At 36.0% G+C, this 24287-nt stretch overlaps 1 long non-coding RNA gene across 1 annotated transcript in view; it reads right to left on the bottom strand.

Moving 5' to 3' along the window:
* Positions 1-23780, bottom strand: part of LOC145669223 (uncharacterized) — a 31476-nt gene extending 7696 nt beyond the window's left edge. The window contains exons 1-2 of the long non-coding RNA XR_014128169.1: positions 23224-23780; positions 12416-13016 (exon numbers count right to left, since the gene is read on the bottom strand). This is a non-coding gene — a long non-coding RNA (uncharacterized LOC145669223). The remainder of the gene's footprint in view (positions 1-12415; positions 13017-23223) is intronic.
* Between the last annotated feature and the right edge of the window lie 507 nt (positions 23781-24287).

The following is a 24287-nucleotide window of genomic DNA, read 5'->3' as shown; positions in this document are numbered from 1 at the left end:
TGTAGTTGTGAATTGTGTGTTACTTCGCATTTAAGTACCTCATAATAACAGCCCCGGATCTTAAGCCTTTCAATAGATAGGGTAGCATCATATGGGAATTACTCCTAAAGGTTGACAGAAATGATAATTAAGAAAACTAACTGCTATATCCTGTGATCATCGAAAAGTACAGGTTTCGGTCATTTGTACCTTTAACATTCATTGCCTCTCCGAGATTTTTTTTCCGTTGATTACCTTATTTATTTATTGTGCAGTGTTCATATAGCTGACAACTCAGTTCGGACTATCCGATTAAATCAACCGCTACTAAATTAATATTTATGTCATTACCGTACCCGGGCATCGACCCCTCCCACCTTTAATATTTTCGTTTTCTTTTCTCAGTTTTCAAACTAGATAGTGATGGAAATTAATCGATGCCTCAGAATTTAGCGCATTCTGCGAAGGGAAGCTATCGGTGAAGTTTGGCAACAGAAATCACCGATCCAAAATTCAGTTTATTTAATTTTTTTTTATTTTGGCAAATTCTAATTAGGGATATCTTAGCTATTACTCTAATTTCATTACTATTCTGGAATCTTCTAGTTTCTTAGAGGTCGGATGATGTTTTTTTTTTCTTTTGAAATTCTAAATTAACGCCGTCTCTAACCTTCCGGAGGATTCTGGGATCTGCAAGGGTGTTGACCGGATACGGTGAGTGGTGGGATTTCCCTAAAGCCTTTGTCTTTCCGAAAATCCCATCGGGGACACAGACTTGTCTCATTTTTGCAGAGATCTTTTATCGGCTATTTATTTGGTAAGCCGAACCCTTTTTGGCATAAAAGAGAATATTTGGTTATAGTATGTTGTATACGTAAATTCGACCACTTATCTTTCGTAGTTGTAGTGTTCTGACTTCTCTCTCTTTACCTATTCTTCTTCTACTTCTCCTCTAGAGTTATTTTTTTTTATTTTTCAACCTCCCCCCCGGTTTCTGAAACTCATGAAAACATATAATATTCATATCACTTATTTCGATCGTATGTACTAACTGAGACATCGAGGGATGCAATTCGTGGAGGTATTGCAGCACAACTCAGGACCATTTTCGCGATATTCAATCCACCACGGGAGAAACTGACGAGAAGGTACACTATGCTTTCAGATTCCTAGAAACTTATTTGTTATTCAGTGATCGTACAAATTATACCCATTGATTACTGATTTCTGGTTTTTCTTTCTATTGATTGGTCATATAGTGTGTATGTATTAGTAGTTTGGGCCCACTAGTTTCGAATAACATTGATTTTTTCTTTCTCTGTATATACATCTATATATATGTACTTACATAGTTTGAAAAGTTACGTGCCTGCTCTATTTGTTGTATTTCCACCTCTTATGTCAACTTATTAAATAACACCAACTATTTCTTTATACGCGGATCTTTAGTAAATTGAGAATGATTATTGATTATCGGGTTTACATATAAAGTACAATGTTGCTACCTTATGAGGGAAAAAAGTGAATTTTGATAGTCAGGGTTTTTGTTTATTTTGAGCCAAGCAAGCGTGAATACTTGTTGAATATAAAAGGTTATGTAGAATTTAAATGTCGACGAAATACTACGATGGATATTAAAGTGAAATTTTTTATTATATTGAGTAATATGAATATATATATATATATATATATATATATATATATATATATATATATATATATATATATATATATATATATATATATATATATATATATATATATATATGCGAGTATGTATGTAAAGGGCTCGGTATTTACCCTGGTTGTTTTTAGGTTGCCATAGACTTTTGACACCCGATATTGACCAACTATTTGTGATATATAGTATTACCGCGTAAATTGTAATAAATGACATTTTGTTGAGTTGTTATTGATGTTTGTGACTATTAAAGTTGAATATCATGTTAAATACTGCATGTAAATAAAACAAGTAGCAGGTCGTAAGAAAAGTAAAAATAACCCTAATCCTTATCCAAATTTATTTTGCGAGATCATAGTGAAATTAGTAAGCTACGAAACAGTGCGCCCCACCAACGAATCTTCTATCAGTAAACTATGAAACAAATCCTTCCCCTACGATCGAAAACCTAACTATTCAGTGACTAGAATCTTTTGACTACCCGATCTATACTAGAAAAAAAATTAGTGATCTTAAATTCAATGAACTGAAATTTGGTCAATAATTTAGTAATGTGAATACAGGAATATGGAAATATGTTCCCAATGTTTGGGACTGGACTCGATATTTTAAATCTTGATAAACTTTGAAATTTTATATCAAGTGCGTCAAGTGACGAAATGAGAAATTTAAATATATATGTAATATGAAGCAACTATTTGTCTATAGTTAAAACAAAAACGATTAAATACTCTCATGGACACCAATCATAGTGAAAAAAGAGAGTTGAAAAAGGAGTTATTATCGACGTGAGAACAAAGACTCATAAAATTGTCGAAATGTCTCCTCTTGGAACAGAGACTCAATAAAATGCTACTAAAGTGTTTTTTTTTAAAGAATGATTAACCAATTATATTATTTCTTTCTTTTTTCCGCAATGATATGTATTCATTGCACTGACTCTTAAATATATTGACCTTTGAATTTTTGTTTTGTCCCTTTATTTATTTTTATTTTTGTCTTTCGTCTTTTGTCGAAATTTTTTTATGTAATCCAACTTTTAATATATCTAGAAAGAGAAATGTGTTATTTGATATTGCTGAAAGTAGCAGATTTCTGTGCATGCTTATGAAACATTCTTTTCATGTATTAAATTTTTCCTGTTATGTCAAACTAAGTTTTCTTTTATTGAAATGTAATAAATGTCTATAGAAATGTAGTTAGGTTAGTTTAATTTAACTAAATACAACCTGAAGTATACATTGTCCTGTATGAATGTGTGTGTGAGTGGAATGTAGGTTTAGTATTAAGTGCACCAATTATTTTGACATATATGTGTGACTTATTATAATTAATGGTAGTTAGCAATTAAAGTCATTGAATGTCAATACTAACTTAATTTAAGTTGGCTCTATGTAGGAAGTAAAAAGGACCGAAGTAGCCTGAACGAATGATCATCATGGGAGAACTGTGAAAGTCAAAATCTTCGACAAATATGTGATACTCTGATTTTTTTTCTCTCTCTCTGTGGTCGATTCTAGCATGCCATCAACTTCGTCGTTTATTTTTCAAATATTGGATATTAGTCTAGAACTTCTGGAAATATTGAATAAACGGTAAAATTAAACTTTCTCATCTATCTCAGAGCTAGATTGGCATAATTCGGTAGTTGGGGTTAAATGGATCTAGGTCTGGGATGTATGGGTTAACATGTGTCTACCTTTGATCACCTTAATACCAAACATTCACCCAATAGCTATTGGAAATGATCCCAATTCGATAATTATTCACTTTCCCTTTACCATATTTCTCAAAATATCCAGTAACAGTTTCCTCTTTATCACCTTCTTACTTTACCTCTTTCCTCTTCTATCTTTCTTTTCCTTTCTTCATCTTCTTCTATTTTTAATAAAACTGAAAAGGGGGTCGTGACTGGGAATTCTATATGTAATAAACACGGTCATGTATAGGGGTGCGCACGAGACAAGATTTAAGACTGTCTCGACTCGAAAATGTGCTGTAAAAGTGATGTCTCGACTCGAAAAATATATATTTTTCTATTAGAAGAGCTGTGTCTCGACTCGAATTTTGTCAGGAAAATCCTGTCTCGACTCGACTCGAACGCATCCCTAGTCATGTATTCATTTGATTTTTATTTTCTTTAGAAGTCCGATAAAAAGTTTTCTCATTTCGATCGAACCTAGTATGTTCGAAATTAAGAAATGGATATTAGATTCCAATATAATTAGACATAAGTTGATAGCTTCATGAATATCCCCACCAGGGGTGAAGGGTTCCCACTCACGACTTATTCCATGCATCACATTTGTTACAGAGTCTTTTTCTTTTCTTCTTTCTTGCCCTTTATCAGTTTTAGATTGGAAAACGTGACAGGATTCGTTGTTATGGAAACGGTGGTTTCTATTGCAACGGCCCTTTTCAGTTTTACTATCTATTACCATTTTTGCTATATAGTGATCAACGTTAAAACAAGAAGTGGCTTATTTCTACAACTTCCGGTTTCACTGGAGTGTTAAGGATGAAGATGAAAGTTTTTTCTTGAAACGTGTAATCGATTTCCGAAAACCGTTTATCTCTGTCTATTACCGTTTTTCCTCTACAGTGATAAATAAGTTAACTGGAAATGGCTCATTTCTACTACTTCCGGTGGGCGAATCACCTCCATCAACGAACTCCCTCAAGATAATCACTCTATCTACCTATGGCAATAAAACAGAATTTTTTAAAAAAATCGCAGTGTTCAAAAGTTATCGTGCGGAGTAACGGATGTACTAACATAATAATTTTATAAGTACCACTACGCGATCCTAATAATTGTAATACTTCGACTAGCTGGGTGCTTTGCCCTCATATATTTGTTCAGCTACTGCCTTGCACCTTATAAACGTACAAGCATACCGAATTTCAGTTCAAATACTAACCGTCCTGAATGCCGAGATACACTGAACATTTCAAGTACCAGGGGACTTCGCCCCCAAACCCGTGTTCGATCGGCCTACGAACTCACATCCCATGAACCTATAGAGTACAGAATTTCAGTTCAAATACCAAGTTTCACGCCTCTAATCTTCAGGGATCCAAAAATATGAACATCTTATTGTAACTGTGATCCTAACCCTTTTTCTTCTCTTCTAAGCCAGATATAAAAAATATGTATAGGGTGACATCTTATTATAATAATTGCAGTCCCTACCTTTTTCCCCACTACTTTTCTTTCTCTTTTTACTAAAATATCAGAAAACGCTTAAACACATCTCAAATTAGTTTAAATGAGAGAGAAAAACACCAAATTTCAAGTGTCTAACCTGAAATTGAGAAGAGGAAAGAAGGAAAGAAGAAGAAGACAAAATATGTCAAATCAGATTAGAATATTAGAAAGACGTGCGCAGAATATGAAGTTGACAGAGACATTAGGAAGTTTCTGAAAAAGATGGGTTATATTCAAAAACTAGAGTAAAACTAGTGAAATTTCTTGAGGAGTGCTTCACATGTATATAATCTATTAGAAACTACACTAAAGTAGTGAAACTTTTTGAGGACTGCTTCACGTGTACATAATTTATTTGACAAAGGAAATAGCTTGCAAATCTTGTAATTGTAGTTTTTGACAAAAGCAATTTCCTGCAACTTTTAAGCTGCCTATTTTCTGTATCTCACATAGAAAATAGCTAGTTCCAAGCCTAGATAAAGTGTGAGGGCATTTGTTGCAATAGCATTGATTTGTCTAATAAATTCTGCCAGAACGTGACGAGATGTTCTATATTATGAAGAACGATTTCCTTTGCTACCTGTGAAATTTAAAACTTTTAAGTGTTGAGTTCTAATAATTTCATACCTTGGCTTCACTGAGGCAACCAACGCCTTCGAAAAATTACAATTCTCGTCTTCTAAAAGTAATAGATGAGACAGGAGTTGTTTTTGATTAAACCATGATAACTTGATATGTAGACTAACTTTTATTCCATTCTTAACAGTATCATTATGGTACAATTAAAGGTTGCATCCTAAAACCCGCCTGAATATTTCTCGACAATACAGAGACAAAAAAGAAAGAAAAAAAATTCAAGAACAGTGTATATATCTTGTCTAGTCTGTTTCATGTTGTGTGTGTGTCTCGAAACCACCAGCAAAAACATGCTCATTTTTTTTTTTTTTTCATGTACAGTTCTCGTTCAGTATGAACACAATAATAAGTGTGAACTTTTAACGTACAAAGTGTGTTATGTAACGTGAAGTTTTATTTATGTTGTCCGCTAGATAAATGACGAAAAGATTTCCTAAGTGAACACATTGGCCTAAGTATGATATTTTGCTAGGGGAAAGCATGGTCCCTTACTTCTGAGAATTGATATAGTGCTTCCATCTTATAAACGATTTTTTACCTAATGGGTTCTTAACTCTAACATAAGAACTCTTACGATGACTATCACGTCATTTAATTACAAATTACGATTATGTTTTTTTTTCTTGCTTTCGTCCTCTATATTTTTAAAAACTCGAGGGGAGATTCCTATGGGGCGGTATCCTCGACTGTGCTCAGTGATGATGTCAAATATTTTCTCAGTGTTACCCCTCGTGTATTGAAAGTCCTTCCTCCGGGAGTAATCTTCTGAAAAAGCCACTTGATAAATCCGAATATCTGTTCCATTGTCTTTGCTACATAGAACTAGGTCAGTATGACAGAAGAAAAAAAAAAGTTTGTTTTCTTAACCTTGAAATGCCAAATCTCTCGTGGAAAATAAGCAATTACTCTGTAAGATGGGTTTTCTTCAAAGAAAATACTTCCAGACATTTTCCCCCGTGGACGTTGCTGGAAAATAAGGTTATAAAATTAAGGTAAATTGTCTGTTTTCACTTACAAAATCTTTTTCCTTTTACACACTTGGTTCAACTTAAGAGTGGAGACAATGGAAGGTGCTGAATGATACCTTGGTGAATCGTTAATGGCTACCAACCATAAAGAGACGCATGGCATCAAAAGCCTTGTGTTGAGAGCTTTCCGTTAAGTAAATTGCAATGAAATGAACCTTGGTCTTTCACTTTCGAGTAATATGTAATACACAGATGATGTCTTTATCTAAAAGTCTCCAATGGCGGTAAATTAATAGAATAATATTATTATTTAAAAATAATTATCAGAATGTGTTTTATAATTTTATAACCTAATAAAATACTGAAAAGTTTCATCAAACTTTTCAAGAACCTGTTTTATTCTAGCTGGTTCAACAGAAGTCAGTGTGACCGAAAAAACTAGTTTCACAACAGTCCAGCCTCTTAATTGTATAACGATATGCAAGTTCTGGATTTTTTCAAAAATCAATGTCTTAACAAAGTGATATTTATTTGAATTGAAGTCAAAGCCAAAATTAACAATGTGTTAGTGAAACTAATTTATTTTTCACCGAGGCTTTATTCAGTATCATATCCTACGTCTTAGTCCTTCATTCTGTGCGTCACACAAATCCTAATAGAAGATAAAACCTGCTAAAGGCAGTAAAGAGGATCACGCATCAGTATGAATGAATCTGTTTACATTTATAATAAGGATATTTTCACCTAGATATTTATGCAACCCACAATTCTTGAATGTTTTCGTTTGCATATTATCATTACGCGAAACGTACATTGATGAATGAGTGATTGAATGGTAAGGATAAGCACCGTTAAAGTCGCCGTTACAAGTGAAAATGTTAACAGATTTGACTTCATTAACGACCTTGGCCGAGATAATCGATTTAGCTGTGTACTGCAATAAATAAACAAATAAATAAATAAATAAATTCGAAAATTCTCTTTCGTTCAAGCGTTATTGTGTTATCTGAAGTACTAACGGACCAGGGGTGTAGCTAGCAGGTTTAGGTAGGAGAGGCCCGTCGTTTTTGAAGGGAGGCAGCTACAATGTGCAAAACAAAATAAAATTGTTTGCATCTAGTGTTTTTGAGGCTTGAAAAACCGGAAAATTTTGGTCTCTTTCCGGAAAACTAAAAACACTGTTTTCAGCTTATTATTATTATTATTATTATTATTATTATTATTATTATTATTATTATTATTATTATTATTATTATTATTTTGTTTTTTCTCCATAAACTATATTCTAGGTAGTTTTTATTATGTATAACCAAGAACTACTGCCCCGGACCAAACATTATACCTTTGTATATAACTATTTCAATTTAAGCCCTTGTACACAGAACCTATCTAAAAGGTAACCAAGAAAGTTCTATCGCTTTCTCACCCACAACCTTCGAACATCGATATGTCACCTGGGGCTAAGACGTACCTGGAAGATCAAAAATAGTCCCCATCAGCATCGACGACCTTCTCTCAACGTTCTGGAAGGGCATGGATTCCATCGCGGTAGAACTGCGTTGGCCGTGAAGCGACGAAGGTATCAAGTGTATTTTGCACCTCTACTAGGGATTTGAACTGGCGTCCTATAAAGTGATTGTCCAACGAATTGAACAGATGATAATTGGACGGTGCGATGTCCGGGGAGTATGGCAGATGCAATAGTGTTTCCCATCCAAGGCATAGAATGGTGTCTCAGGTCATCCTAGCCACGTAGGGCTTAGCGTTGTCCTGTGACAGGTGACAGGAGGACCTCTTTGCGATTCAGAAGATTTAAGTTTTTCTTGAACATTGCTCAACTACTGACAGTACACAGTTGCATTGATGCTCTGACCAGCTGGTAGCAGTTCCCGATGCAAGATGCCGCGAACAGTCCACCAAACGCACAGGAGAAACTTCTTCTGGTGCAGGCTGGTTTCGGCTGTTTTGGAACCGGTTCATGGGATGCTAACCTATTATAACGGCGCCGTGGAGCTTCGTACAGAAGCCACTTCTCATCACATGACAATACCCTGTCACCTTTCTCACACGAAACAGCAAAGAAACACAGGTGCCAGCTCGCATTGCCTTCTGGCCTTAAATCAAATCAAGTGGAATCCATCGACCCAACTTGTAGTGTTTCTCCAGTTGATGGGGGTGCTGCCGAATGGTTTCTCCACTCACACTGAATTGTAGTCCCAGTTCCTCACATATCTGGCCACTGTTTGCCTCAATTGCTTGCCTGAAGATATTCATTTTCTACATGTGTTGGTCTTCATGGCACGTGGTGCGTCTTCGAGTGTTTCGTCACCGTCCTTAAACTTGTTAAGCCACCGCTACACTGTTTACGTAGTCACGATACTCTCACCAAAGGCCTGGCGTATCTTCCGCCCCACTGCAGCGGCGTTTGACCCCAGTTTGAACTCGTACAGCATGCACGCCGTTATGACGCTCAGTGGAGGTGCATGTTCACTCTTCCTTACGCTAGTTCACGATGTAACTGAACTGCCCCAACCAGGTAGTATGTTGGCTATGCCCACACCAACAACTGACCTTCGCCTTATCTCCATTCGCATTCAGCCCACGGTGTGATGGCCAATGGATCACAGACCTCTACAAAAAGGGACAGAACATTCTTGGTTACCTTTATTATTCATAAAACTGATTTTCTTTGAAATTGCACTTAATTTCTTTAAGATTTAATGACAAAAATAGTTATTTATTAGTCGTGAATAAAAAACATTAATATTTTATTAACAGCAATATCTCACTTCTTGTTTTACACCAAGTAGCATTAAAAAGAGCGAATGAAATCCAACTGAAAAACAACGAAAAAGTTTTTTTTTCACCAGATTTTCCATTGCAAATTAAAAAAGAAAAAAGAAGTAACGGTGAAACAAATTGTAACGTATTACTGTTACTAATATTTAGTTTCTGTATCACATGGTTAGAGCTTCCAGACGTCCTAGTTTAGCCGGGATAGTCCCGGATTTATATAATCTGGGCCCCAAAAGTTGTTCGGGACTCCGAATGTCCCGGTTTTTCTCAAACACAAAATATCATTAATACGATATTTAAAAAGTAGAGCTTTTATTAGTGCTTTTTAAAAGATAGTTTTGACCTATTACTTAAATAATTCTGCTTATTTTAGCAAAAGCTAAGTGCGTAACTAAGACTATACTGTACATTTTCATAATAAATCCTGTTTTTTTAGTCTGAAAATCTTCGAGTCCTTTATATAATTCTGGTTTATAGGCTAAAAGACATGTTAATTATACATTACACATTTTTATTATAAGGAAACTGTTATATTCACAGCAGTACAGTTGGTGACAAAAAAGGGACAACCTTTATACTTTTGTTACGTTGTCAATCGACCTCCAGATATGCACCTTTTGCTGACCGCAGTATACCTATGCGATATTCAATTTTACTTCTAGGATTACACAAAGATAGGTCATAAGTATAGGCGTAGCTAGAACTTTATATTTGGATGTGCATAAAGAAAACAAAATTTGGTCTTGTACTTTTTTAATACTTGTGTAGCTTTACAGTACAATCACTTAGCTCTTTAACTGCACTAATATTTTTAATGGAATGTAAATTCACTAAATGATAGTATTGAAAAAATTCTGGGTATAGCTATTTTTTATGTAGTAGAAAAAATCAAGTAGCATAGAAATTATACACACACACACACAATATTCATAAATATTACAAACAAATACATCAAAATGTACATAATTTATAATGGAAAACGTCTGTCGAAAAGCACAATGTCCTTAAATTCATCAATAACTTCATCTACACCAGTAGACGAAGCTCTTTCCTGTTCCACAAACAACAAGAGCAGTGTTTCCAATCAATCCTGCTTCTGAGTTGCTTTTAATTTGATTTTAACTGAGTAAGCTTGGAGAAAGCTCTCTCACACGTGTAGCTTATGACAAGTATAGTAGAGAAGCGCTGTATTACAGAGTAGAATGTAGTGAATATCTTCTTTCTCCAAACCTTGAAAACTGTCTTGTAGAATAACAGAATAACTTCTCTTAGGTACAGACGGATTTTCCTTTCAGAAGTCTTACTTCTGCTGCCAACTCGTCTTCTGAAATTTGAATGTTCTAGCTAAGAGTGTTATTTCTTCATCCTTTACATCCAAGTCAACGCGGTTTTCCACGGCACTGATGACCCCAATAGTTTCTTGACTTAATATCTGATCATTACCAGAAATAGCTGAATCTAAAATAGAATAATAACAAGGAATTCTCATCTTCTCTTCCTTGGTTTGTACGAGTAAAAATACTGCGAGCTGACTGATTTATCAAGTCTGCAATTTTGCGCCTCTTCATTGGAGAAATTTAAATCTCCAGACTATCACAGAGCTTAATAACTTCCTTGTAATGTTCCATGAATTGAGATGAGTTTCTCATGGATAGCACAGCATTGCGAAGCGATCTGACACTAGGTACAGCTGAAAGTAGATTTACATCTAGACTTTGGAGTAACTAACCTGCTAACTTTCATGATCATTTGTAGGACTGGATGTAGCATTGTGAGACAAACTTATACGATCTGATTTGCTGTTTTAGTCCATTTCCTTTAGATCGCAAATCACCCTGACGACTATTTTGAGTGATTTCTTCCAAAGTCAAAATATTGCAGAGTAGTTCCTTTTCACTGCAGAAACAGCTTCAGCATGGCACGGCCATCTCGTTGTTGACAAGTACTTCAGTGTTTTCACTCTTAGAACAATTTCCTGGCATACACTTTGAAAAACTGCATGTCTTGCCGAACTATCTTCAGTGAAAGGGTAAAAGGATTGGATTGTTCCGAAAAAAAAAAAAATCTCAAATTAATCTGTTTTCGGGTCGCGAGCTATATGAGTCCAGAAATCAAGATTCAAACAATGAGCATAGCAGTGAAGTACATGATTGAACTGTTCTTTCCTTTACACTTCATTGGCACCCCAGATAGTGTCCCAGACATTGTTGAGGTTCCATCGAATTAAACCGAAAGAACATTTTCCCAGTTAACACCGAACTCTGACATTACTAGTACCAGAGATGGAGTGGGTCAGTGGGTCAAGTGGGTCAACAGCATGTGACCCACTGTCACCCACCACCCACCGTGACCCACTGCGACCCACCATGACCCACTGTGACCCACCACCCACCGTGACCCACTGCAACCCACCACCTACCATGACCCACTGCGACCCACCGACTCAGTATGATCTACCGACCCTCTCTGCTCACTGCATTGTAGAGAGTATCTTCTGAAGACTGGTAAATTTGTCTTCGTTTTACTTTCAAGACCTTCATTTTCCTTCCTTTTCCACTTGTTTCTGTCTACTTACCTGAGGTGAGTATATCTAACCAAGTGAAAAAAGAACTTCAGGACTTTTGGATATTGATATTTTTAGTTGTAATAATAGCAATAGAACTTCTACTACTACCTGGCTTTCGAGATCTGTGAGATTTTAGAGGAGATAACTACTGGAAAAAATACATTTTTGAATCACTGTAATATATAAATTATTATATAAAAAATTGAATGTAACTATGTGTGCCTGATCATCACGGTCAAATTGCAAACTCAAATGAAATTATTTTTGGTATATAGTTAGGCCTTAATCCAAATTGGGATGTTATATTGCTTTTATTATAATACATAATATCCTAAGGAGGTAGTGAGGATTCGAATTTTTGCGAAAAAAAAATGAGTATCTCGCAAGTCGTTTTACAGTTAAAATGTGAGAGTACATATTAACGAGGGTTCTGTAGGATATTACGCGTAAATTCCCGAGGAATTTTTCAGTGCAGGAAACTTCTAATTTATATTTAGAAATGCGAAAATATTACGCACTCTAACCTATTTTGATTTTATGCAACATCAAGTGTTTTATGATACCCTCATTTTGGCTCTCACCTTCAGCTATTGATGCCTCTTCCTCTTGCGAACAAAATCCTGTGCTAACTTGTGGGTCCCATGCTGTGCTCCTGCTCTGACACGGTTAAATATCATCCTCGCTTTTAATGGCCACCTATCGTAAGATGTTTTTCCTGCAGTCTCTTTTTAAATGATATTCGTTCGATGCGTAGTTACACCTTAGAGGTCTTCACTACTGCGTAATTAAACTACCGATAATTTTAAGTTTTTCTGTAATATCCTCAAAATAAATAAAAATACCCGAAAAGTAGAAACGTAGTAAACTAAACAATACGATTTTGTGTGTGATACCGTTATCACAACTCATCTATCTGCTTTCGATTTGCAACTGTAGATAGATTTAACAGTTTTTGTGGGTTATATAAATAGCGGCATACCAAAAACAGATAGGGAATTGTAGTAAAAGTATCACATGCACAATTGTATTGTCTAGTTCACTACGTTTCTGCTTTTCAAATATTTTTTATTAGTTTTGAAGATATTATAGAAAAACTAAAATTAGCGGTAGTTTAATTTCGCTGAAGTGAAGACCCTTAAAGAAAGTTCTCGTAAAGTGAATCTGCACTCATGAATGCAACTCCTACAATGAGAAACAATTTTTAAGGCATTACGAATTAATTTCGTGAAGAAATAACTACATATAACAAGATAGCACATGATCGTTCCATACACATCATATACAGGCATATTGTCAATCTGTACGCAATAATCTGAGCATGCGCCAAAGTAATAACATGCCAGAACGTCTTAAGAAATCTTTTAAATCAAGACAAGTGAAAAAAAAAGTGTTTTTTTTTTTTAAAAAGTCACGGAATATTCTCAATCTACGCCAATTTTGGGAAGTCGCCTGTGGTACTTAGCAGAGATGGAGTAGGTCAGTGGGTCAAGTGGGTCAAGTTTTCTGAGTGGGTCAGTGGGTCGTGGGTCAACAGCATGTGACCCACTGTGACCCACCACCCACTGCGACCCACCGACTCAGTATGATCTACCGACCCTCTCTGCTCACTGCATTGTAGAGAGTATCTTCTGAAGACTGGTAAATTTGTCTTCGTTTTACTTTCAAGACCTTCATTTCCCTTTCTTTTCCACTTGTTTCTGTCTACTTACCTGAGGTGAGTATATGTAACCAAGTGAAAAAAGAACTTCGGGCCCTTTTGGATATTGATATTTTTAATTATAATAATAGCAATAGGACTTATACTACAACTTGGCTTTCGAGACGTGTGGATTTTTAGAGCTAACTACTGGAAAGAATACATTTTTGAATCACTGTAATATATAAATTATTTATAAAAACTTGAATGTAACTATGTGTGCCTGATCATCACGGTCAAATTGCAAAGTCAAATGAATTTACTTTTGGTATATAGTTAGGCCTTAATCCAAATTGGGATGTTATATTGCTTTTATTCTAATGCATAATATCCTAATGAGGTAGTGAGGATCCGAATTTTTGCGAAAAAAAAATGAGTATCTCGCAAGACGTTAAACTTACGGAGCTGAAATTCAGTGTATTAACTCTTTATTGAAAATAAACAGAATGTGTCCTAGCATTTTTAAAAATTCTCCTTTATGTGGGGGGGGGGCACTTTCTATATATGGAAAATTGGTTGTGAGTTGGTTTATAAAAATGATCGAAAACGATCGATGTTATTTCAGAAAAAATCAGAAACAAAAAATGCAGTTCTTGGCTTCATATATCCATTGCTTTCTGCTATAATAATTGCTGAAGCTTATGTTTATTATATGGAGCGCTCACAGCACAGGGCAATCAATCCATTGTGAGCAAGTTGTGAGAAAAATAGGCATAAAATTTGTACTGTAAGCTTAATTACACGGAAATTTGAAGTTTGAATTGTACGCATAATTGTATGGAAAATTTTACACTTTTTTTCCTTTACGTTGGTCTACTTACTTTGATTTGGAACATTGAAATTTCATCCTTTTTTCCACTGAAAAGTATTGATAATTCAACAAGGAAATAATTATACTATGATAATTTAATTGAAATTCATCGTAATTTGGCACATGGCAACAGGAGTGTGGTAATTGAAGTTGAAGAAGGAGGGAAATTCCCATTCACCTCTGAATACTTTCCAGAAACCTCGTTCCCTTTCGCTTTCTAGACGGGGGAGGGAACTTGGTAATGGTATCAAACCTTCATGTGTAATTACAAAAATTAAATTTATAAACAAATAAGAAATCATCAGTTTATCAGGCTTTAATTGATAATTTATTCACAAGATTCCCTATCAAAGGCGTGGTAGATGAAGTTTCTGTTCTACATGGGTCGACATTGCCAACTGACATGGTCGATATGGAAAAGAAGTTGTATGGTGATAGAGAGATGATACTTCTTGCTGAGTATTTCAAAACTGACCGAGAAAAATCGTTATCAGACTTAAGTCTAACAAGTAGATTGGTCGATGAGAAGTTGCAGAAATCGGGTAGAAGTATTATCAATTTCCACGACAGCAGAGTGCGAACGTGGATTTCCTCTTATCAATTTACAGATGACTGATATTAGAAATAGATTAAGTGCTCAAACATTGTCTAACTTGTTGCTCATCAATGTTAATGGCCCACCGTTAGACAAGCTCAAAGTAGACTAGCTAGTTATTTCTTGGCTGAAGGATGGACATCATTCCGCTGCGGATGATTTACCACGAAAAAGTTACCAACAGGAAATAAATCCGATTTCAGATTTGTTTTAAGGTGGAAAATTACGAGTTATGGAAAATGTATACTTGTATTACTAATGGCTTATTTGTGTTATTCAACTTTGTACCTACTTTTCAGTAACTCTCTTCTTTGCTTTAGGTAAACTACTTTTGAATGAATATTCATAATAATTGCAATTATGGATATTTGTAACTTAAGTTTAACGTGGTGTTTTAGTGATTACACAAATTACAATTATGAGAATACTTTATGGAGATGCTCTCACATAGGGTACCTTTATACCCTATGAACAACTGATTTTTCAAGTCTTTTGTGAGAAAAATACTGTGAACTGAGAAACCATATCCTTTTCCATATTGTACAGGGGTATTTTATTGCGAATAGAAGTTTCTTGTGGAATGTGTTCAGAAATTAACACTTGCAAGAATACTCTCTTAGTACAAGTATATTTTAAGCAAACACTAATTTCCCCCCACCTCGAACTGTTTCAATTTCCTCACTGACAAACACTTTACCATTTTATATCGTAAAGGTCAGATCCTCCGTTATTGTAACAGAGTGGTGCTTGAGCGATTGACTAGAAATTCAAACTCAGATTAGTGACAATTTCAGTCTTGTTTTATTACAAGTGTAAACTCTTTAGTCAGTTCAAAAGAGGCCGTGGATCGTGTTCAGAGTTGATGATGGATTTTGGTGAGTCAGAATAGATCATAGTGGATGAGAGTGGTTCATGGTGGGTGGTGGGTCACGGTGGGTCACAGTGAGTCACGGTGGGTGGTGGGTCAGAGTGGGTCACGGTGGGTCGTGGGTCACGGTGGATCACAGTGGGTCACGGTCGGTGGTGGGTCAGTGGGTCGTGGGTCACGGTGAGTGGTGGGCCAGTGGGTCGTGGGTCAAGTTTTCATTGACCCACGCCAACTCTGACTAGTACTAACTTATTAAAATTGTTTGTGAATCTACACAAGATAACTTGCGAAGAAGCAATAAATGCTCAACAAGTAACTGTTTATTGGCATCAAAAAATCGAAAAACTATAGACATCTGTTCATGATGACCACAATTACCCGTTTCATCAGCGATAATGCACACGTTTGTAGCAAGTAATGACATTTCAACTTCCTTACATTTTTCAACCTACGGATTATATCATTCTGAATTTATGTTCTTTAGTAACTGCAATTTTTCTGCCCGTTAGTTCTATGTTCCTTCAAAACGGGGTCATGTTTGGAAACTAAATCAAGTACATCTAGAAATAACACTCTGTCGTATGCTTCTTTATTCTCAGTATGACCTCTCAATGGGCGGCCTCCTTTTAAGAGACAAAGAATTATGTTTATTAGCCTCTCCATGATCTGTCGATTTTGTAGTCTTGTTTTTTCTTGCTTGGAAATAAAAGCCCTGTATTATATGTTTTTAATTTTTAGCGTTCAGGAAAAAAAATCAGTTTCCACATGTCTACAAATATAGATAAGTTTTAAACCAGGGTGGAAAAAAATCATGATTTTTAAAAAAAATCATTTTTGTTGATTTTTTTGATTTAAATCGATTTTTTTTTATTTAAATCAAATCTTTCTCCTCGTATAATGGAAGTCGCGAACTGAAGAAAAAGCATTAGGAATTAGTATTAAATGCTAATTATGCCATTTAAGTGAAAGTATTGGGGTTGAATTTTGAATTATCCCCAATCGTTAACCTATATCAATCCCAAACAATGTTTCTTAACCCTTTTAAATTATGGCTCTTTTTAAACGTAAGTTATAGACTTCCAGGCAAGCAGCTACAGCATCATCCCTATTTACCCTAGGATCATGGTACATACATCACTCTCTTTAGAATAGAACAGTTTTTGAAACGGTAATATTCACATTTCCCTATCATATCCCTAAAGCAGGAAATTTTGAGAGTAATCGGCATTTTTTACTTTTTTAAAAAAAAATTAATCCCCTCTGGATTCCCCTGTGTTAACGCACAGATCTCAAAATCAACTGGGAAATACTAAGAGGTGTAGTGAATGTATGTACAAAATTTCAAGCTTCTATCTTGAGTAGTAAGGGTGAGGAAATTATTTAACAATGAGCTAAGAACATTCCCGCGATGACCCGGACGTAATATAAAAATTTCCTCAGACATCCCTATTTATCCTAGGATCATGATTTGTACATTATTCTCTTCAGAATAAAACAAATTTTCAAACGGGTCCCTTCAAATGTCTCCATCATGTATCTGGGGCGGGTAAATCACGAAAAAAGGAATTTTCTGTTAAAAATATCTTTAAAAAAAAACACTGTGGACCCCTCCCCCTGTTTTAAGGCAGAGCTCTGAAACAAATCTGAAAAGTACTGAGGGATGCACTGAGTAAATGTGCAAAATTTCAATCTTGTAGGTGCAAAAGTAAGTCCGCGAAAGATAATATTCCCCAAATACCCCAGATTCCCGTATAAAACAGGATCTCAGATAACAGTTCCCTGCGACATCCCTATTTATCCTAGGAGCATAGTACGTACATCATTTTCTTCAGAATAGAACTGCCTTTGAAACGGTACCATTCATATGTCTCCATCTGAGACGGGAAAATCACGAAAAAAGCTGTTTTTGTTAAAAATATTGTTTTTTTAAAAAAACATTTTTGCCTCTGAACCCCGCTGTTTCCACACAAAGATCTGAAAACATCTGAAAATTATTAAGGGGTGCACTGAACAAGTGTGCAAAATTTCAGTCATTTGAATGCAAAATATAACCCGCAAAATGCAAAATAATAATAATAATACGCATAACAAAAAAATCATTTTTTAAATTTGACGTCATCACACACTATGCCTCAACGCAGAAAGGCGTGAAAGCATATGTAACGTGTTCTAGAATGCCTCCAGTCTTGAAGAAAACGAAGTAAAAAGCCTTATTGGTACTTTTTTAATCATATAATGACGATTCTACCCTATCACCTAAAAATATAATTTAATTTAAATATTATAATTTAATTTAAATATAATAATTTAATTATATAATTTAAAAGGTTAAGCATTAAGGAAAAAGTACAGCAACATTTATCAAAATGACACTTTTTTCACAAAAGTTACTTATATTTTTCAGGGGCCTATTTTTAAAAACTCAGAACTAGCTTGCAGCATGAAATACATAAATTTCGCCTAAAGTTATAAAACAAGAAACAAAAATGGAGAGAGGATAGGACCCCTCTAAATACACCCTATTATCTAGGAACAAACAAACAGACACGCACAAAAAAGAATTTTCGTCTTAAATGTCGATAGTGATTTCCCCGTTGGAATAGTTAACGATCTTAAAACCCAAACCCAATGTTACGAAAAGAAGAAAGCAGGATTGCTCAGTTACCTGTTCAAAACGGGATTTTCCCTAATCATTCTCTGCATGACATTTGTTTTCATACTAAAACGTACATTTGAGTCTCATTGTATTATGATTATTAATTTCCATAATCGAAATAAAACAGAAACGGGATTTTACTTATTTTCACTTTAAATTAATTTATTTCGGAATTCGATTTAAATCAACGATTTTTATTAAAAAAATCAAGTGATTTAAATCTTGATTTAAATCGTGATTTAAATCAGACTGATTTAAATCAATCCACCCTGTTTTAAACCAATATTGAGGACGAAAAGTGGAATTCGGGGGTATACACAACAAGTTCGGTATTTCGAATAATCTGTACTTCTAGTAATGGGATGCTAAACTCCAATCCAATCCAATCCAATCCAATCCAATCCAATCCAATCCAATCCAATCCAATCCAATCCAATCCAATCCAATCCAGTCTTTTGTTCTATGACAATATGAAGCTTTTTTGATCTCCATATTCGTACATTATATCCACTTTTCGATGGCGTTGAATATAGTTTCTCGTCTGATAAACTAAAACCTATGAAAAAATAGACTTGAAAAATACGAAAAGAAGCATAATTTCATGTCTAATAGATTCTACTAGCGATTTGACTACCAGAATAAGGAAAACAAGAAACTCATATCGAAAATGAAAACCACCAATTTTAAATCTGGTTTGGTCACAAAAAAATTCCTGCTGCAAATCCATTGTGAAAGTTTAAGCACATAAGTTTAAATCCGAAACTTCTACGGTATAGGATGACTACACTGTTATTCTAGTATACTCTCGAATGCGTATCTTTAGTACTCGTGGTCTCGGGTTCGATTCGAATGAAGGTCAGGTAGAAAATTTTCGCTGTGAGGCAACTGGGGAGGCTAATTGAATTAATAGATAACGCACTTCGGTCTTGAATTCCAATATAACGGTTTTAGCTGAAGTCGATATGCTTACTACACATTACACAACTGGGAAGGCAGTGGTTGATTAGTAGATCACTCATCTCTCGTGTGCGGTGGGCTTTGTAGTGGACAAATATCGTGTGCGTAGGTTTTCTCCGGGTTTTTCCGTTTCCTTTCACTTTCTTCATTCCATCATTTTGTTCATGATCATCACCACCGTTTCCTTTAGCTCAGCCCGTAGCCAGCCCCAAAATGTAGGGGGCGGACGGAAGAAGTTAGGAGGGCCCAATCCAACCATATTATAGTTCATTTGCAAGCCTAACCGTGAAAATTTTAGGGGGCGGCCCGCTGTGGATACGGCCTGCTTTAACCTCGGAGCATAAACATAAGATATTAAATATATGGATGTATTTATACCCAACTAATGAAGATTTTGTCGGTGTTCTGTGGGCGGTGAAACCAGGAAGTTATACGTATTCTTAATAATTTAATAAAACTTTAATTATTACCATACTTGAATTAACCGCCTTTGATCCTATATTGAAAAGTGAAATTACTTTCCTTACAGTAATAATTGGAAGTATTTTCCAGTTAAATCCAGGTATCCCGATTCCAGCGACCAATATTCAATTCTGTATAAAAGTATAGAGAGAGTATTCATAAAAGCGACAATCAGAGGGAGACTTATAAACACTGCGGGAGGCCGCGAATGAGGCTGTTTGCTATTTCACATTATAGCTGTAGGGTAATTCATTAGGAGAGGAGTAAGGTTGGCTGTTACTGACGAGAAACTCTTCCTCCTCTCTTCTCTATTCGATTAAGGAAGAGAAACTGAGGCTCAAATGAGAAATCGAGCCAGGAAAGCGGAAGGATGGAAAATTGAACATTTAATCCTTGAGACTGTAGATTGAAGTACCGCCAGCATCTCAGGGCACCTTTGAGACACTTTTAAGATGAAAGTAATCAATTCCTTGCCCCCTGTGTACATAGACACACACTCTCACTCACACCACCTTCTCCAGCTCACTTGTTTATCTTAACGATTAAAAACAGAAACTTAATTTTAATTTCAGTAAAAGAACGTAGTTATGGTGTCTGTTCAACATTATTTTCTCACTATTGTTAGCAAGGGGTCTTAGCAACGGTTACTTAGTATTGTATTTCCTTTAACGGCGTCGCATATCTGTGCCATCTTTGATTTTTCTAGCCCATTGGCCAGCCTCGTAGTTAGAGGATGACAAGGGGTCTGCGCCCCCATGGAACTTTGACCTTCAGCCCCTCTGGAACTTTCAGTTGCCTGTTGGCGTTAGTATAGACAAGTTAGGCGTTTTAGGGGTCAACGTAGGCATAAATAAAAACAAAATGAGACTTTTTTTCTAATATATGTAGTACTTATTGTTAGTGTTGTGCTCGAGACGAGAATTGCAAGACGAGACGAGAAGGAGCAATCGTCGAAAAATTATATATATATACAGTGGCGGATCCAGGATGTGATCAAGGGAGGGGCTAAACCATAGTTTGCAGTTTTATCCAGTGTAAAGCAGGATTGAAGCCCATTTTATCCAGTGTATATCTGGGCGTCAAGGGAGGCCATAACCCCCCTTGGATCCGCCTCTGTATATACGTATATGTATATATCAAGGATGCAAATAACCACTCGCCCACTCACCCGGGGCGAGTGGTTCTTCGGTGCGGGCGAGTATCATACCGAAGGTAAGTAAATGATTTCTATTGTAGGATGTGGGCTAGTAAAATTTTGTTGCTTATTTCCATCCGTGGTATATATATATATATATATATATATATATATATATATATATATATATATATATATATATATATATATATATATATATATATATCCATCGCTGGTTTAGCTTATTGTATATGTACGTTTCTTTCTCCTTCCTAGTATGATTAAATATTTTTGTGCTGTGTACTGCCTGATATAAATAAATGTTCCTTCAGTTCTGCAATACGATTGTAGTCGCTGCGTGTGCTACATTACATCTGTACCACAAGTATACAAGTAGAAGTAAAATGACATTTCCTCGATTGTGTATTAACACAATGTTCTTAATGTTTATATTGGAAGGTGGAGTAAGAAGTGAGTAATTATAGAATTCCTGCCTATCCGACTTTTTTATTATCCAGCCTGTCCTTCCAGCACATTAGGCCGGATAATCGGAAGTCTATGTACGGGATGAGCGATAAATTTTCCGAAACGAGACGAGAAGAAGCTTCCCAAGAATTGAGACGAGACTTCTTACGAGACAAGACAAAATAACCTTATGTCTCGTCTCGTCAAATCTGGTGAGCAACACTAGTAGTACTACTTCCGAGATATCGCTTGCAAGAAAGTCCCAAAGAATAAGTTGCTGATTTAGGAGATGCAACATCATCAATGTGGCCATTGTCAGAATTTGCAGGGTAATCTTTAAACAAATTAACTTCTCACAAAGTAGAGGTAGACATGTCATTTTTACCTTAAATACAAGACAATCAATCGAAAAATTTGAAAAATGTAGAAAATTTGGTATTTTATTTATATCGGTCACATATTTTGATATGTATATTTAAAAAATGAAAAAGAATGAATTTTAATTATATATTTTAAATTTTAAATGTAAATATCGTAGTGATTACAAACTATTATTACACGTTCTGACATTATGATTATAGGTTGTTGTAAGAATCACGTAAATGATCACATAAATATATCAGATTGGTAACTAACGACATACTTTCTACCACATAAAAATTTGTTTTTCTCAAAAGCTGCGCAGGAGTTAATCCTCAAGCATGTCATTTTGTTCAGCTTGAAGTGCTTTATCAACTGATGTATGAAGTGCATCCAGAAAGTACGTTTCGAAAGTGCCGCAATATGGCACGAATGGTCAGAGGAATTAGAGACCTGCACGGGCCGAATTTTTTGGCCCGAGCCCAATCCAGCCCAAAAGTTTCAAGATTTTCGGCCAAAGCCCGGCCCGGACCGGACCGATAAGATTTTAAAATTCTTGCCCCAAGCCCGGCCCGGGCCCGATAAATTTTAAAAGTTTCACTTTGTAACATTTTTCACAGGCACACTTCTTCAACGTTTGGCTTTTTCCAATTATCGTTTAACGAAAGTCAATAATTATTAAAGAATTGCAATTAATCGGCCCCAGCCCGGCCCAACCTGAAGATAAATTAGTGTCGGCCCGTCCAAGCCCAGCCCGGCCTAAAGAAATAACAGAGTCGATCCACCTAAGCCCGACCCGTGCAGGTCTCTAAGAGGAACACGTAGCCAAAACCTGGCGTGAGCGCCGTTATGTCAGCGCCAGAGATACACAGGGAGTTTGTGTGAAGTGTATGGACCGGACATCATGAATGAAGATATGGTAGGAAGGTGGTCCAAACAATTTACAGCAATGAAATCTTTCAGTTTTACGTCCCACGATTATGCCGTGTAGGCTAAAGAAGCCGATGATGATGAGAAATGAATTATTAAATGGTCGAATGAAGAAAGTGTGAGGAAACGGGACAACCGCGAGGAAACCCACGTACACGGTGTTTGTCCACCACAAAATTCACTTGGCTCGACAATTTACAGCAGATCGCATCAAGCGTGTACGGCGAGCACCATGGTGGCTAACCGTCAATGGCTACACCTCAAGCTTACTGGCGTGGGGCAACAGTTCCACTTTTTCTATCCACGGGATGTCCCGAAGTGTTATTCTGATTTTCAACTGAAATAAATAACTACAGAAAACCAATAAACAGAAAAAAAATTATCGAGAAACATTTTAAATTATGAGCTTTGTGTATACATAGAAATTTATGAAAATGGATAAAAATACACTTACTTTATTTTACTTTGAAATCGAAGATGCTACTCACATCCGCGCCTTCTTTTTTTGGTGATACTGCATTACTCTCTTGGCTTTGGCTTGTATATTGAAGTGCCTTAGCGAATGAATGTGCTTGTGCGAACATATGTTTTTATTATAGTCAGATCCAAATGGGAGTACTTTTTACATAAAACCTTACACAAAGTCTTAATCACTCCTGACTCCTGACTAACTTCGTTCGAATGAAAACCGGTGAGAATTACTTCAAACACCGGAACAGTAAATAGCCAATTTTCTGTAGTAACAAGTAAGCCAACTCTTGATAATTTTTCGATCTAACCTTTCGCATTTGATGGTTGAACTAATGCCTCTCTTGTGGGTTGTCCAAGTGATGAGTCCAGTGACTGACCAACGATGAGCAATGTATCCTTTTAGGTAATGGAGATTCTTTCCAGAACACTTTGATTGCGACGAGGCGGAACTAATATTCTCTCTGGACAGATCCTGAAGAATTATTTCATGTACTACAGCAACACTTTCAATTGCAGACAAAGCTTGCTGTATATCTGGAGTGAGACCTGTAAAGAGATGAGAAGTAAATTAATCTTCCTCTTTGTTCTCCATTGCAACAGATGTCACAGAGCTTAAAGGAAGGTTGCATATACTCTTACTTATAATTAAAAGTCTGAGGCAGCTTATGGAACCCATGGCCAACGAATTGTCATATGTTCGCCCGAGTGCTCTATGGTGACAGAAAAAGATTTTCGAGACAATCCTGGTTGAACTTTGCAGTTAATAAATATTTTATATAATGTCAGAGAAACATTCTAGAGGTCAGAGTAGGTCGAATGCTCATCAGAAACGCAGGTTGGACGCGAAGAAGATATTTCGCATTGCCTACTTTCCTTTTCTGGCAGACAAAATGAAACTTGGGTAGCACACATTATTGTGCTGTGGCATGCAATCCAAATGCACTTGCTATACGTCATTTTCATTACTTGGCACACTTAATATGTCAAATGTTTCGTTCTGGAGGGCACGATGGCTTAGTGGTAGAGCACTTTCCTCTGGTGCGTGAG

The sequence above is a fragment of the Thermobia domestica genome, chromosome 13 (genome assembly GCF_964235325.1).
Source record: "Thermobia domestica chromosome 13, izTheDome1.hap1.1, whole genome shotgun sequence".
NCBI lineage: Eukaryota > Metazoa > Arthropoda > Insecta > Zygentoma > Lepismatidae > Thermobia > Thermobia domestica.
This window is presented reverse-complemented; position numbering and strand designations above follow the sequence as displayed.